This window comes from Lissotriton helveticus, chromosome 3_1 (genome assembly GCF_964261635.1).
Source record: "Lissotriton helveticus chromosome 3_1, aLisHel1.1, whole genome shotgun sequence".
NCBI lineage: Eukaryota > Metazoa > Chordata > Amphibia > Caudata > Salamandridae > Lissotriton > Lissotriton helveticus.
In genome coordinates, this window is record NC_136061.1 from 414,435,226 (window position 1) to 414,452,252 (window position 17,027).

At 48.5% G+C, this 17,027-nt stretch overlaps 1 protein-coding gene across 3 annotated transcripts in view; it reads right to left on the minus strand.

Annotated features, from left to right (window-relative positions):
• LOC144822560 (uncharacterized) overlaps positions 1-17,027 on the minus strand; it is a 334,324-nt gene that overhangs the window by 34,391 nt on the left and 282,906 nt on the right. The window lies entirely within an intron of this gene.

Below are 17,027 nucleotides of genomic sequence, written 5' to 3' on the forward strand. Positions count from 1 at the left end.
CCCATTCTATGCTCCAGGCATCCACATAGGCAGTGTCAACTGTAGGTAGACATAGGCCTCGTATGGATATGGTCCCATTTTTTCAATGTTGGCCTATGGCTGTGACCACCGTAATCAATACCGCACGATTCTGCATGTCCCATTAGTGAGGTCAGGCATCCACCATGTCAGTGTTGAAAGCCTTATTAACAAACAATCTCCTAAGTCCGCCTCCACAAGTTACATATATATTGGAACATGTCCCCTAATGTATGACACTAATCCTCTGCCTATAACAATCATCAAACGTCAGTGTTGTACATGACTGTGCATGCACACATGATTACTGTGGCCCAGGGTACAACTGTGGCAATGGTAGGTATGTGTGCAATGCAGAATCCTCAACATGACAGATTCCACAATACAATAGTAGACTGTATAATGGACACAGTGCTGTAACAGACACACGAGGAGGCCAGATTCGGGATGATTGGTGGAGCGTGCAGTAATGGCAGTGTGCCCGAATCTTCCCGGTCATTTCCGTAGCTCTCTGAAAAGTCAATATTATGCTTTAGGCTGTTTACCACCTGCAATGGCCCTCCTACAACAGTGGTCAGTAGGTTACATGTTTCATCCAGACCATTGGCAGGCATCTCTTCCACTTTCCTCATCCAAGAAGTAGATGTGTATACTATGGTGTGTCATACAATGATGATGTTTATTGCTGTGTACTGCTGACATCTGCAGGGATGTTTATTCTAATTACATCTGGCTGTGTCTTGGTATATGTGTGTACACTTTGACCAATATTCATATCTGTGTACACTCAAAACATAGGAGGAGGCCGTAGACGACAGCCTCCTGTGTACCGGCCATTTCCAGACCCACAAACTATGGAAGAAAGAGACATCATCAGAAGGTTTTGTCTCAATAGGCAGATAATACAAGATCTATATGATTAGCTGGAGCTTCATTTACATCTTTGAAAGAACTATCCCTCATCACTGACACCAATAGTGAAACTCATGGCAGCACTGGATTTCCTGGGCACCGGTTCTTTTCAGTACACTGTGGCGATAACTGGATAGAATGGTGGAATATCACAACCTATGTTGGGGAGAGGAGTTGGCCTAACGGCTAGGTTGTCGACCTCAAATCTGGGGAACTGGGTTTGAGTCTCTGCAATGACGATGAACATCCTGTGATCCTGGGCAAATCGCTTAATCTCCCCGTGCCCAACAAAAATGAATGTGTCCTCATGTGATGCAACTGGTGCTATACCCGATTCGGGGCAAGTTCGCGCTATAGATAAAACTCTGTAAAATATAAATAAATAAATAAAAATGTTCTGTGGCGTGCTAAGTGATGTGCTGGTAACATTGCTGAGAAACATGGACAGCTACATTCAGTTCCCCAGACGAACAAGTTACTTACCTTCGGTAACGCATTTTCTGGTGGATACAGTATCTGCCTGTGGATTCCTCACCTTGTGAATATCCCCTTTCGTCAGCAACATTCGGAAATTATTTTTGTAGCTTCGCGCCGACGTGGACGACATCACAGAGGCAGGACACCGCGCGCGACTCCGCTGACGTCACCGACTCCATAATAGGCCCACGCCGGCATGATGACATCAGTTCCGCCCTTTTTTCCGTGCCTTCGAGGCACACGGACGGACCGACATCAGTAGATATATACACAGTACACAAATGTCAAGATAACACACATAGTGTGAAACCAAGCAGAAAAGCAATTGAAATAAAACTCTTCCTTCAACAATAAAAACATATTAACATCACAGTTACTCAGGTATAGAAGAGTGGACAACGGGGAGGCGGGAGGGTCAGTGAGGAAGCCACAGGCAGATACTGTATCCACCAGAAAAAGCGTTACCGAAGGTAAGTAACTTGTTCTTCTGATGGATACATCTGCCAGTGGATTCCTCACCTTGTGAATAGATTCCCACAGCAGTCCCCACTCCCGGAGGAGGGTGTCCACTCCTCTATACCAGAAAATCCTGGAGGACAGAACGCGCAAAGTGGCCTTCCCTCCTCACTTCGGGTTCCAAGCAGTAATGCTTCGCGAAAGTGTGGAGGGAGGTCCAAGTTGCCGCTTTACAAATGTCCTCAACAGGTACACCCCTAGACAAAGTAGATGTTGAAGACATTGCTCCAGTAGAGTGGGCTCTTATACCCTCTAAAGGTTCCTTACCAGCCAGGGCGTAGCAGATCTTGATGCATAGTATTATCCATCTCAAAAGTGTTGCACTTGTGCACAGCTCTTCCTTTTCTGCAGCCAGCAAATCCAACAAACAGCTGGTCATCAACTCGATAGTCTTTTGTCCTATCAAAATAAAAGCTCACCGCCCTCTTAGGGTCCAGACGGTGAAGCCGCTCCTCCTCCTTGGAAGGGTGAGGCGGAGGATAGAAGGTAGGAAGGGTAATAGTCTGTCCTAGATGGAAGGGAGTAACCACCTTAGGCAGAAAAGCAGCCCTGGTCCTAAGAACCATTCGTTCAGCATGAATGGTCAAGAATGGGGGCTTTGAACTAAGAGCCTGAAGCTCACTCAGCCTCCTTGCCGAGGTAATTGCAACTAAGAAAACCGTCTTAAAGGACAACAACCTCAAGGGACAATTATGTAAAGGTTCAAAAGCGGAACCCATTAGAAAAGTAAGCACCAGATTCAAGTCCCATTGAGGCACAATAAAAGGAGTAGGAGGAAATTTATTTGTAAGGCCCTTCAGAAATCTTAAAACAATAGGAGATTTAAATAAGGACGGCTGATCTGGCAGGCAGAGAAATGCCGACAAAGCCGAAAGATAACCTTTCACTGTAGCCACAGCAAAAGCTTGCTGCGCTAAAGAAAGAGCAAATAGAAATATATCTGACAAACGAGCCCTCAAAGAGTCAATGGACTTCTCCCCACACCAAGTCACAAATTTAGACCATCTGTAAGAATAGATTGACTTAGTGCAGTCACCCCTGGCCGATAGAATGACATCCACCACATCATGTGGGAGAGAAAAGGAATTCAGGTTGCCCCGTTCAATCTCCAGGCATGAAGGTGTAAGGTCTGGAGGTGGGGGTGTAGAACCTGCCCTCCATCTGAGAGAGGAGATCTGCCCTGAAAGGGAGACGGAGCGGCGGGCACGAGGAGAGGTGGAGAATATCTGTGTACCACACCCTTCTTGGCCAATGTGGGCGATCAATTTAACTTGGGCCCGGTCTTGGCGAATCTTCCTCAGAACCTGAGGAATCAAGGGTATGGGAGGAAACGCGTAAAGGAGTTGCGAGCCCCAACTCAACTGAAACGCGTCCCCTAGGCTCCCTGCATCGGAAACTGGAGGCTGCAGAATGACAGGCAGTGAGCATTCTCGCGAGTGGTGAACAGTTCCACCTGAGGAGTCCCCCACATCCGAAAGACGTGACGAACTACCTCTAGATGAAGCCTCCACTCGTGGTCGGCTGAGAACTGCCGACTGAGACTGTCTGCACACACATTCAGAACTCAGGCCAGATGATTTGCCATCAGACAAATATGATGATCCTGAACCCAGGACCAGAGACGCAGAGCCTCTCTGCAGAGACAGTGCAACCCTACTCCTCCCTGCTTGTTTACATACCACATCGCGGGGGTGTTGTCCGTCAGGACCTGAACCGACCGCCCGTGAAGGGAAAGGTCTTGAGCGACAGACGTATCGCCCGCAATTCCAGAAGGTTGATGTGAAGCAACCTTTCCTATGGAGACCAAAGACCCTTGATCTCCAGATCCCCCAGATGAGCACCCCACCCTAGAGTGGACGCATCCGTTATCACTGTGGCCACCGCTGGAGGAAATTGGAAAGGCTTTCCTTGAGACATATTGCCCTCCACACTCCACCAAGACAGATCCGCTGCAGTTTCTCTGGAGATCCTGATGGACTCCCTAAGATCTCCATTGTGTTGATATCACTGCCTGCGGAGGCACCACTGGAGTGCCCTCATATGCCAGCGTGCATGGTTGACCAACAGAATGCAGGAAGCCATCAGACCGAGCAGACAAAGGACCTTCAGGACTGAAACAACCGCTCCATTGTGAAATAAAGGAATCATCTCCTGTCTGTCGCGAATCCTTTGAGGTGGAGGGAATGCCCGACATACAGTAGTATCCAGTACTGCACCTATGAACAGGTTGCGCTGGGAGGGCACCAGGTGAGATTTGGGTACATTTATTGAAAAACCCAACCTGTACAACAACTGAGTTGTTACTTGCAGATGATGGAGCACTTTCTCCGGAGATTCTGCTTTGATCAGCCAATCGTCCAGATAAGGGAATACCGGAACCCCTGACCTTCTGAGATGTGCAGCCACCACTGCCATCACCTTGGTGAAGACTCGAGGCGCAGTAGTAAGACCAAACTGAAGGACCGCAAACTGGTAGTGCTGCGATCCCACCGTAAAACGGAGATACTTCCTGTGCGACTTCAGAATAGGGATGTGGAAATTCGCATCTTGCAAGTCGATCAACACCATCCTGTCTTCTTCCAGCAGCGCTTGAAGAACCTGTGCAAGGGTGAGCATCTTGAACTTCTCCTGCTTCAGGTAAAGGTTCAAGATCCTGAGATCCAGGATTGGACCAATTCTGCCATCTTTTTTGGGGATCAGGAAATACCGGGAGTAGCACCCTGACCCCTCTCCTGCTCTGGAACCACCTCTATCGCACCCTTTCTGAACAGATCCAGGACTTCTTCCTGCAAGAGCAGCAGGTGGTCCTCCACACAAAAACCTTGGCAAGGAGGGTAATTGGTGGAAATTCCAGAAAGGGAAGAACATACCGATTCTCCACGAGATTGAGAACCCAAAGATCCGATGTAATCAATTCCCAATCTCGTAGAAAATGGGTAAGCCGGCCCCCCACTGGGCCCACATGATCCAGAATGGCGGTTCCAGGGCTGCTGTGGTGGCAGGGGGTTGGGAAGAGGTAGAGGAGGAGGAGGAGGAGGCCTGACGACCCCTAGGACGAGCTCTTTGCCTGCCTCTGTACGACTTGTACAGCGTATTTTGCTGCTGCTTCTGCTGTTGTTGTGGCTGTCTGTAGGTCCGAAAGGAAGACCTGCCAAAACCTCTGAACCTCTTCCCCGCAGTACCTCTGGAATGTAGGCCCAAAGATCTTGCTGTCACTCTGCTGTCCTTGAACCTTTCTAAAGCAGCATCAGCCTTCTTTCCAAACAATCCTGACCCATCAAAGGGCAAATCCATCAAGGCTGCTTGGACATCCGCAGAGAATTCAGAGGATTTAAGCCATGCCGCTCTTCTTGTGGCCACTGAAGAACCCATCACTCTTGCCACCGAGTCAGTAGTGTCCAGACCACTCTGAATGACCTGTCTAGCGGCAGCCTGAGTGTTAGTGATCACCTCTTGAAAATCCTTCGTATCCTCCTCAGGAAGCTTTGGAACCAACTGTTTGACTGAATCCATCAACGCATGGATATAGCGTCCCATAAGACAAGTAGCATTAGTCGATTTGAGCGCCATGCTTGCAGAGGAAAAGACTTTTTTAGCAGCCTGGTCCTGCTTCTTTGATTCCTTATCCCCAGGAACCTGTGGAAAAGCACCCGCAGATTTTTTCGAGCAGGCCGCCTGCACAACCAAGCTTTCCGGTAAGGGGTGTGTGGATAAAAAGTCCGGGTCATCAGGCGCCATCCTGTACCTTCTTGCAACCGCTCTCAATACAGCAGGGGTTGTAAGCAGTCTGTTCCAAACCTCAGATATAGGCTCCGCCAAAGCATCATTGAAAGGGAGCATAGGCTCGACCACAGAGGTAGGCGAATGAAGGACATCAGTGAGTATATTAGCTTTCTACTCTGCAGTAGGAAGTGTTATATTCAAAAAGTCTGCAGCCTTCCTTATAACCACGTGATAAGGTGTCACATCCTTAGAAGGAGGGCAAAAACAACGGGTGATGGACAGAATGCAGAACATTGTCATACATTCACCCCAGTACAGAGATCTGGGCCTAAATCCATCGTTTTTTTGCACTCCACACCACCCCAGGTCAGACATGGCCATATGCAAATCAGCCTTGACCCTGTGCCTCATGGGAACAGTCCAGCCCGAACTGCCAAGCCATGTCTTTCCTGGACCGGAATCAAGCATCCAAGGACCGGTTTCTGGCTATCAGCCGTCATCAGCCTGGATAGCTTGACTCCAGTGGTGTGGAGAGCATGGGACCCTGGGCGTAGTAGGCGTAGTGGGGCTACGCGAAGTGGACCAGAAACTACGTCCACCTACGCACTTCGCGCAGCCCCACTACGCACCACCCGCCTCCCTCCCGCCCTCCCTAAATACTTAAATAATGGTTTTAAAAAGAATAAACAGCACTTACCTTGTCGGCTGCGTCTCCGGGGCTCCCTCTGGTAACCGCGCCACCATGTTGGATACTAATGCGCATGCACGGCCGCCCGCGCATGCGCATTTCTCACGAGACATGCGCATGCGCGGGCGGCCGCGCATGCGCATTAGTATCCAACATGGCGGCGCGGTTACCACTGGGAGCTCCGGAGATGCAGCCGACAAGGTAAGTGCTGTTTATTCTTTTTAAAACCATTATTTAAGTATTTTGGGAGGGCGGGAGGGAGGCGGGTGGCGGGCAATTTCGCAACTCCCACGTAGTGGGCGTAGTGTTGCCTGCTACGCCTACTTCGCAAATGGCGAAGTAGGCAACACTACGCCCACTCCGTGGGCGTAGCGAAGTACTACGCCCAGGGTTACTAAAATCTCTGTCTGCGCTAATCCGTATGTTTCCTGCAGCTGTTCAAATGGAAAGATTTCTCCTTTTTTCCAGATATCCCCTACCTTCGTAATGTCTATGAGGTCCCATTGTCGGAATACCTTCATATTGCTCAATTTACCTAGTCGTCGGGTGTCCCATATAGGTGTGGCCTGTGTGATTACACCCTCCCATCCCAGCGCACGCTGTGCCTCAAACCAGATTTTAATAGTATGGGCTGTCGGGCCTGTAAGTGTAGGACGTCGTTATTTATTGTACAATGTCCCCAGAATACCTTCTTTTTCGAGTAGATGTCTGTCCATGCAGAATTCTGGCTCTTCCTGTGGTACATGAAGCCACTGGTTTATGACCAAGAGTTGCGCAGCCAGTATGCATTGCTATCCGACTCATTCTACCATCCCATGATAACTTGGTCACTTCCGCATTGATCGTGTTAAATATGCGGGCGCTACTGGGAACAGCATATTTTGAAGGGCATATATAAACCGAGGTAGCGCCATCATTTTAAAAAGGGCTGCTCTTCCGAGCAGTGTTAACGGCAAGGAGCGCCAATGTTTGACATCGCTTTTGAGCCGTGTCAGTGGCCTTGTGAGATTTTCTGCGATAAAGCGTGTACAATTATGCGTAATATATATTTCAAGATATTTAAATCATTTGGTCGCAAATTGTATAGCGCAGTGCCACGCGAGCTTTGGCGCGAGTCTGTGTAGTACATAAATAAGGGACTTTGCCCAATTTATTGTGTATCCTGAGACACATCAATAAGCCGCACAGATATCCAGCAGGCTGTTTATGGAGCGTGCGGGGAAGCCAGATAGAGGAGTATATCATCCGCATATAGCGAGATACGGTCTTCCCACCCCATTGTCTATGTCAGTCCCCGGATGACCAGATCTTGCCGGACCCATGCCGCCAGGGCCTCCAGTACCAGTGCAAAAAGCAACAGAGACAGGGGGCCGCCCTGTCTCGTCCCTCTCCCCAATGGGAAATCCAAAGAAATACGACAGTTTACCACCACCTGAGCTAGAGGTTTCGTATACAGGAGTGCTACCCATGCACAGAATTTTGGACCAAAGCCCATGCGCCGAAGCACCGCGAAGAGGAAGGGCCATTCCACCAAGTCGAATGCCATACGTGCATCCAGTGATAAAAAAAAACGCACCTTCCTCTATCGTGTCTTTGCGTGCCATTACACTATGTAATCTTCGCAGGTTGAGCGCTGTATTACAATTTGGCATGAATCCCGACTGGTCCGGGTGGATTAAGGTTGGGAGGTGTGCCTGGAGTCATGTGGCTAACGCTTTAGCTAGTATTTTCGCCTCCACGTTTATCAGGGAAATCGGTCTATATGAATCTCATTCCTCCGGGGGTTTGCCTGGTTTAGGAATAGCGACTATCATAGCTAGGCACTGGTCCCTGTGTAGTTCCCCTTTGTGCAGACTGTGAGTAAACATATGGAGCATATGTGGCATAAGTTGAGTTGCAGCTTTCTTATAGAGTTCCATTGGTAGCCCGTTGGGCCCCAGTACCTTCCCTGAGTGTAATGCTCCGGCCGCTCGTTGAAGTTTGTCACTGGTCAGATCTGCTTCTAGCTCTTGGGCTTCTCCCAGTCCCAGTATTGGCATCTGTATGTCTTTAAAGAATTCTATATTTTCGGCAACAGTGGCCGTTGTGAGGGGCATATATACCTGCTGGAAATGTGCAGCTAGTGCCTCAATTATTTGTTGCGGGTCCGTTGTGAGTTTGCCTGCTCTTGTCCGGAGCACTGCCACCCATCTGCCTGCTTTTTCTTTTTTATCTAGCCATGCTAGCAGCTTCCCTGCTTTATCTCCCATCTCGTATACAATATTTTGGGTGTTTGTAATCTTAGATTTCGCTCCCTCCCATGCATATGCTCTATATTCTTGTTGAGTTAATTGTAACCGATGTGTCATGGTTTCCCAAGTGTCTGTTGTACGGTCGGTCTCGGCCCTGGATACTTCTTGTCCTAGAGATTCGATATGCTGCCGTTTGTTCCGTTTGTGTTTTGTGATTAGGGATATGGCCTGTCCTCTTATCACCGTTTTGTAAGCTTCCCATAGGGTCGCTGGCAATGTCCCTGTGTGCTAATTTTCAATGAAATATTGATTTGTGGTTTTGAGCAGTCCCTTCCCAATTTTCAGATTTTTAAGACAACTTGGGTGTAGTGGGAATACGCGCCGTCTTCCTGGGATGTGCGAAACATAGGAGATTAATACCGGTGAATGGTCCCATATGCCCCTTGGGAGCTGCGTGATCTCTCCCACCTTTTCCAAACCTGTTGCCATTGTTAGGATATAATCAATTCTGGGGAAAGTACAGTGTGCTCCTGAGAGGTATGTATATTCCCTTATCTGCGAGTGCCTGGCCCGCCAAATGTCTATTGGACCGGTTGCCTCAGTGAACTATGACAATCTGCAACAGGGCCTACTGGAGTCCCTGGGGGGCTATCTGTTTATGGATGCGTCCATCGTAGTGTTAAAATCCGCCCCCCCCCCCCAATATAAGTTCTTGCGGGAATGATAGGAGTAATTTACCCAATGCCGGTAACGCTGTGTGATGTAATGCTGGGGGAATAAATATCGATACCAGAATGTAGGTGCATCCCTCCCACTGACAGGCTATGGCCGCAAAGCGTCCCTGGTCGTCCATCCAAGACCTCTGTAAAATCAGTGGAAAGCATTTATTAATTAAAATGCCAACTCCCTGGGACCCGGAGGTGAAGTCTGAGTGCACAGCCATCTTGTAGCCCCATCTGTCCAATGCTTTGCATGTGGAGTCTACCAGGTGTGATTCTTGTATAAGAGCGTTCGCAGGTCCCTTACGTTTTATATATTGAAGCACCAACCCCCTTTTTATTTTGTCCCCTCATCCATTTACATTCCATGAGATTATAGTGAAGGGAAGAGGCGTCATTTGCTGGGTCAATTCCCCGTGATAGGACTATCTATTGATGCTGTAATCTGCACCTTTTGTTATGTTATGTTATTTTAATTTTATATAGCGCAAATCACCACTGGTCTCTAAGCGCTTCTAGAGAAAGAACAGGTCATTAGCGTAGGCAGGTCTGGTGACTGCGGAGGCGGAACTTAGAGAGATGTCAATGTCGCTCTAAACAAGTGGGTCTTTAAAAGCTTTCTAAAGGAAAGCAGGACCGATTCCTTTCGCGGGTTCTCCGGTAGGTCGTTCCAGATCTGTGGAAGGAGGACCAAAAACGGTCTGCCCCCTTTGTTTTTAAGATTGTACCTGGAAGAGGCTAGCCTACCGGCCTTTTTGTGTCATCCCAGCAAGACTAAGTGTGTGCCACCCCACAGTGTAGTTTTTGTAACACCATTGTGGACGTTGTAGTGGTTCTCAGTACAGTTGCATTTGAAAACAAACGTTAACCCCTTGAACATATCCTGGCGCCTCCCACCCCTCACTGCCTCCCTGCGGAGCAGATTTAAAACTACCCGCCACCCCAACTTAGTAGAGTGCTTCTGTCCCATAACTTTATACTTGCGTCGGGGTTGAAGCTGCTTAGCGACCGTCTGGCATCTTTCCCCTGAATGGTCCCCAGTCTGTGGTAGCATTAAGGTATACCACAAAAAAGACCATCCTAATATCGTGTGCAGGAGAAGTCGATCAACATTTTTCCGAGGTTGTCATGTTGCTATTTTGCTGCGAATCCATGTGTTTCCATCGGTGTTATCTGTGCTCAATTTTCCCGGCTTTTCTTATCCGTGGGTTGCTTTTCAGTCTATTCAGAGTCTGCATCTGCGATCTGTTATGTGTTGGGCAATGAGTCCGTCAGCCGAGCTGATGCAGGCACCTCCGAGGTCGAGAGTTGAAGCTGTCTTCTGTGATCTTGCCTGTTCTGGCCTGAGGCCGGTCTCCAGCCCTCCAGCCAATTCTGAGCTTCCTCTGGTGTTGAGAAGAACCAACTTTTCCCTTCCGCCTCCACCCTAAGCTTTGCGGGAAAGAGCATAGCATATTTTAATTCTCGATTGCACAGTTCTCTTTTATTTCTAGGACTTTTCTACGCTGGTTAGTGACCGTCGCAGTGTAGTCTGGGTACAGGGCTATTGTCTATCCGTAATGGAGGGGCAACACATGCTGTTAGGAGAATTGTGTCCCTGTCGCAATAGTTGAAGATGCGGGCCAGTATAGGCCGGGGGGGGGGCTCCTGGCTTGGGTCTACCCCCCCGGAACTCGTGGGCTCTTTCCACCGAGAAGGAGCTGGACAGACCTCGTGGGTTGTAGCTGTGTTTTAACAAGGTCTTCAACTAAAAGGTCCAGCGCAGGCCCCCTGACACTCTCTGGCACTCCAACTAGGCGGATGTTTTTGCGCCGTGAGCGCCCTTCCTGATCATCAAGTTTAGTAGCCAGTTGTTTAGTTAGGTGTTCCAATTGTTTTACAGGCAGTTGTAAAGCTGCTGTGTCAGTGGAGAGACCTGCTGTTGTGGTCTCAACTTCTGATATTCTGGAGTTCATTTAGGAAACATCAGCATGTAGAAACGTTATGTCCGTGGATATCGTGTGGATCGACATTTGCACTTACTGTAGAGTAGCCATTATGTCCTGTAATGTAATCTCTTTTGGCTTTTCTTTCAATGGGTCCTCTGCGGTTCCTGAGGGGGGATCTGACTGGCTCAGTTGCTCCTTATTGAATGCATATTTGTCCAATGTATTCATCTGCATTGTGCGTTGGCCACGTCCCCCCATGTTGCCGTACCCTCCTTGGCCTTCACGATGGATCTCTGATGGGGGGGGGGGGGGGGAGCACAGTAGTCGCCGTCGGCTGACCATGGGAGTTCTTTCCACGCCCGGCCTTCTGGTTTTCCTGTGTCCTACCTCCCCTTGTAGTAATGTGGGTCGGCGGTGTCACTCGTGTCTCTGGTCCGCCGCGGAGTCTTTCAGGCGGTCACAAAGGAACTTTGTCTGCGGCTGGGGTGCCGTGGGCTGTGCGGATGGGTGTACTGTGCTGGCGAAGTATCGTAGCCACTACCTGTAGTTGCGGGCCGAGTACACCAGTGATGCGAGTTTTGTCATATTCCAAGCTCAAGTCAGCGCACAGCCCTGTCCATGTTAGTCTCGTTGAAAGAAGCAGGATCCACGCGCACAATGACGGTGCAATAAAGATCTTGCACGTAATGCCGCAAGTATTGCCAATGCCTCCAGGACCAGGCGTGTAGTCTTCATGCTGCTTTGTTCCTAGCTGGGTGCCTCTGCAATCGTGCAGTCCGTCGTTATTAGCAGTATTTCAGTCGGACTGTGCTGGTGCATAAAATGTGCCCGGGGTGTCTCCTCCGCTTCCCAACCCGTGGCGGACCCTGTGTGCACAAGCGGGGTATGCCTCCTCAGTCTCAACACATCATCTGACTTTGATGTGCCTCAGGGGGGTCTCGAGTGCCACGGAGATTGTGCAGTCCGTCAGTAGGAGCTGTTTGGGACCTGGTCTGGTCTGGTGCAGGAAATGGTGCCTGGGGTGCCTCCACCGCTTCCCAGCCCGAGGCGGATCATCTGATGTACGCTAGCAGCGTCTGCCACCTCAGTCTCAGCACATCGCCTGTCGTTGTTGCGCCTCGGTGGGGTGGGGGGGAAGGGGTCGATCGCCGTCTGATTTGCGGGATTCCCCACCTCCTTCTCTCTCGAGCCACCGATTCAGGCTCGCTTCGTTCGGAGCTGCAGTCGGGTGTGTTGTAACCTTAGCCTCCGGCTTGCGTTTAAGGCTTAGGCCGCAGCTACGTTTCACAGTGCCGCAGTGAAGTGATAGCACCTGCGGGCTCCGTGCTTGGATCGGATGCTCTGTAAAGGTGTCGGGACCCTAGGCTACTCTCTACTGCCTCATAGTCGCCGGATAAGTGCAAGGATTATGCGGGTTTGGTACCATCTGTCGCGGAACTCGCTCCACGTCCCCTTCATGATATTGTTTTTAAGTGTGAAGTGGACATGGATTGTTAATGGGAATGTCTGGCACAGACTTTGGGTGCACTATTCTGGTACCAAGTCAGCTTGCACAGCGATAGGATGGAAGTTGCTAAGACTCCATTGGTCTTTTTCCCTGTTGGGTGGTGATCCTATTGCAATATGTGTGCCATCATGTCCTCTAACACAATGTTGTTGTTGGGCCACATCATGGTTGTCTACCTTCACATTGGCTAAGTCCTCAATGTGTATAAACTGGAAGTAGCTGTTGATGTTTCTCATCATTGTATGCCATAGTGCTTGTGGCATACCTCTAACATATGCTTGTGACATTCCACCAGATGCAGCAAGACTGGATTGGAATAAACCTGTGCTCAGAAATTGTTGTACTACCATGTTTTGGTTTATTTTTTCAATGAAGTGGGATACCTTTGGTGAGATTGTCGATGTGGCTCCAGCTGATGACATGATCCAATTGTCAGTTGTCTATTCTATTTGGCATTGTCAGATGTATCACCTCTTACCATGTTTTTGAGGTATGCACATGACATTTGTGGTCACTATCACAGATAGTTTTTTGATGTCTTGTTTTAGTCTTTTTGTGACATTATGTCAGATTAAGGTTGGTGCTATGGAATAAAGTTGTCCTGATACTGTAAACTTGTGTGTCTGCCTTGGGATGGCATGGTTGAGATAGTATGTAGAACAATGTTGACAATAAACAGGTACATGCTTACCTAAGTAGCTTACACATTCATTTGAGTAATCACATGGGAATACAACATAATTTTCTAGATGTAAATGAGCTACTGTTGTGAGAAGTGAATGCTTTGCAGTGCACATGGTGACAACAAGAAATTAAACAAAACAGATCAAAATTACCACAATGGAGTGCAGCTGTCAGTGTTGGTGGATGAAACCATTGTTGTAAGAGCCACATTGACTGGAGTCCAAAGTCCAACACACTCCTCCCATCAGAAGTGAAAAAGTGTACAGGAATAGTCAACAAAGTGAACAGATTGCACACAAAGGAGGATACCAGTGGCAATGTTTCTTACTGGCAGTGGTGGGTGTCTTGCCATCCGACCCTCCTGGATATTTTCTTAGACCCGTCGGGCAGGGGGATCCACAGCTGCAGAGTCAGGGTGCCTGAGGAATCTCCTTCTGACAGGGCCTCCGTTCCTGTGGCTACTGTAGATGTTGAAGGGACATATGTAGTTGTGCCACAGGAAGGGGTAGGTGGAGGTGTTAAAGCCCTGCAGAGCGTGGTATAAATGAGCTGGCCCATTTGCTGGCCAATGAGCTGGCCCATTTGGTCGCTATGCGTATCCAGGCTCTGGACCTCTATGGACCTCTGCAGTTGCTTCATGTTCCAGAGATCCTCAAGTCCCTGCCCCATCACTTCCTAGTATCCCTCAGGACTGGGCAAGGTTGGCCTCGGCGCCAGTGGCACCAGGAGCCTCATGTTGCAGGCTCACAGTTTCCCTCCCACCACCTTTGCCCCCACGGGCATGTACCCATGGCCTTGCCTGCTCCCTCCCACTCGCTCCTCCATCCTCAGTGAGTGTGTTGTTGGTCCTCGGCTCCGGCATTGGGATGGGGGGCAGGGGATGTTGTTATCATGCTAGATTCTCAGGATGTTGGGGTAGGGGTCAGCTTTGATGTTGAAGCTATGGTGGGAGATGACGCATTGGGCACAGTTAGACTCACCAGGTCCCGTCTGCCCAGGCTGACCAGATGGACCAGGCTGGTCCTCCACCTACATGTGTCCAGAAGATTCTGCATCACTGGAAGCTTGGTTCCGGGGTTGAGTTTGAGCCCGGGGGGTGTCCTTACTCTGGTTGGATGTTGTACCAGATCGACCTGTTGGGTCAGACATTACATTGTTATTATTGTACATGTGTTATCTACCTAAACACAATTTGGGTCACAGTGAGTTCATGCCTGGGAGAGAAAAAAGGGGTGGAGCTTAAGACTGCAAATTATCGCCGTTATGATTGACTCCTTTTCATGACATTAGTATACCTTCTTTACACAAAGTGGTAAAGGCCTGCTCATTAGCTGTGCTGAGATGGTTAATTTTGCGATGAGGGATGGAAATGCCAACTCCCAGTGACTTGCACCCAACGCAATATGGAAGTTACCTGAATATTAGTAGATTCCAAGTCCGATTTGTGTTCAATGCAGGCATACACATGAATTAGCAGTAGTTTTGTCATTCCTAATCATGTGTGCTTTGCAGTGTCAATGTATCAACAGGCAAATTGAACGAGCATAGTTACCTTCATGCGTTACTGATATTTTATGTACACACTTGGGCTGGTGTCACTAAAGGACTGATTATTTTTTGCTCTGGAGACGAGGGGAAGTTCAGGCTAAGTAGGCAGACATGTCTGAGCAGAGCAGTGTGTGTACAGTGCTGAGTCCGTATGACCTGAACCTTAGTAGGGACATGGCTGACAAGTGAGTATATAGAGTAACCGCACCAGTATATATTAAGTGTTGCTGAAACAGGGTCTCATGGTAATTGTAGTCATGTCATTGTCTCCTACTCCACACTTGCCAATGGCTACCTGCCTGCCTGTGAGGTGAACTTCAGTTGAGACATGCCTGAAAAGTGATTATGGAGTAAAGGCACTAGGATAACTTGTTAAGGGTTGCAGCAACAGGACCTCATGGTAGCTGTAGTCCTTTCAACCTCTCGTAGACCACACTAGAAATATGGCTCCCTGCCTGTCGGGTGAATCTCAGTAGTGACATGGCTGACAAGTGAGTATGGAGAAACAACAAATAGGCTTTTGTTCAGAGTTAGAAGTACAGGGTCTCATGGTAGATGTATTCCTTTTAACCTCTTGTAGCCCACACTTGAAGTATGGCTCCCTGCCTGTGGGGTAAACCTCAGTAGGGACATGGCTGACAAGTGAGTAGGAAGAAACAACACAGGTGCCTCCTGTTCAGAGGTAGAATAAGAGGGCCTCATTGTAGCTGTAGTCTTTTCAATTTCCACTTCTCAACACATGCAGAACTGGTTTGTGTGACATACCTGTTAGCTAAGTGCAGTTGTGGTGGGTCATACTGTTGAATATGTGCACATATTATTGTTCCTGGGATGGTTATTCTATCGTAATGCACTTACAGCCAGCATTACTGCTTATGAGAATGTAATTGCCATTTATAATTGTGATCTTATGTGCAGGGCTACTGATTGTAACTATCAATAGCACATCTGAGATACTTTAGCTACTGCATATTGGACCAATTATTGTACAACACTTTGGCAAGAGGAACACTGATATGTTGTGACAGTTGTTAAGGTGTTACTTACCAGACTCAAGTCCCCGAGGTAATCCAATTAAGTCCTCCGAATGCAGGATGGCAGGCACTTTTTCCTCCCTGGCTGTGAGTTGTCATGGTGGCCTGGGAGGACCACCACTAATCTTCTGGGCGGCAAAGTGGTGCCTGCTGGCCAGGCTCTTGACCCTGGCCTTCGGCTCGTGCAACCTCTTCCTGATGTTCTTCTTTGTGTGCAGGGTGGTATCTATAGCAATAACTTTGTTGATGATCCTGTCCCACATCTCATTCTTCCTAATGTGAGCAGTTTGTTGGACCTGGGCTCCAAACATCTGTGGCTCTATTCTTACAATTTCCTCCACCATCACTGACAACTTTGTTTCAGTAAAATGTGGATTTTCTGCTGGTGGCATTACGTGAACTACTGTGAGTGACAGTGACAGAGAAAGAAAAGGGGTTTGCAGGAAAATACTGAACAAAATATATACAGTGAATGGTGCAATGAAGATGTGAGGAGTGTGAATGTGTGGAAAGGGCTGGCTGCTCTGAAACAAAAGAAAGGGTCAGTCCTGCTGTGCTGAAGGGTGGTGGCAAAGGATCATGGTCTGGGATGGGTTGTGTTTTATATTTTTAATTGCAGATGTGCCCACTTTGCCAAATTGACATCGGCTGTGTAGTTTTTGATATGTATACAATGGGTAGTGTTGTGGTGCTTCGCGGTAGCAGTACTGCAGCGGTCTTGCGATGAGGTGTAATAACTGACACGGAACCGGCGAGGTATCAGATCAGATGTATCGTAATATGCTCAGTGATGGAACCACAGCCATGGCAGTGTCGGAGTCTCTATCAGCACCCTTTCAGACCTCCACGGTTAATAGGGAGTCAACTCGACCACTGCGGTCTGTGATTCAGCCTGCATGCATCATAATATGGCAGGGGTTAAACCTTTGTTTTTTTTTGGGTTTTTTTAAATACATTTTTATTAACAAATAAAATACAACAACAACAATCAAGGCATTAGATACAGTACAGGCGATCATGTGTCCACAGAGAGTGTTACTCC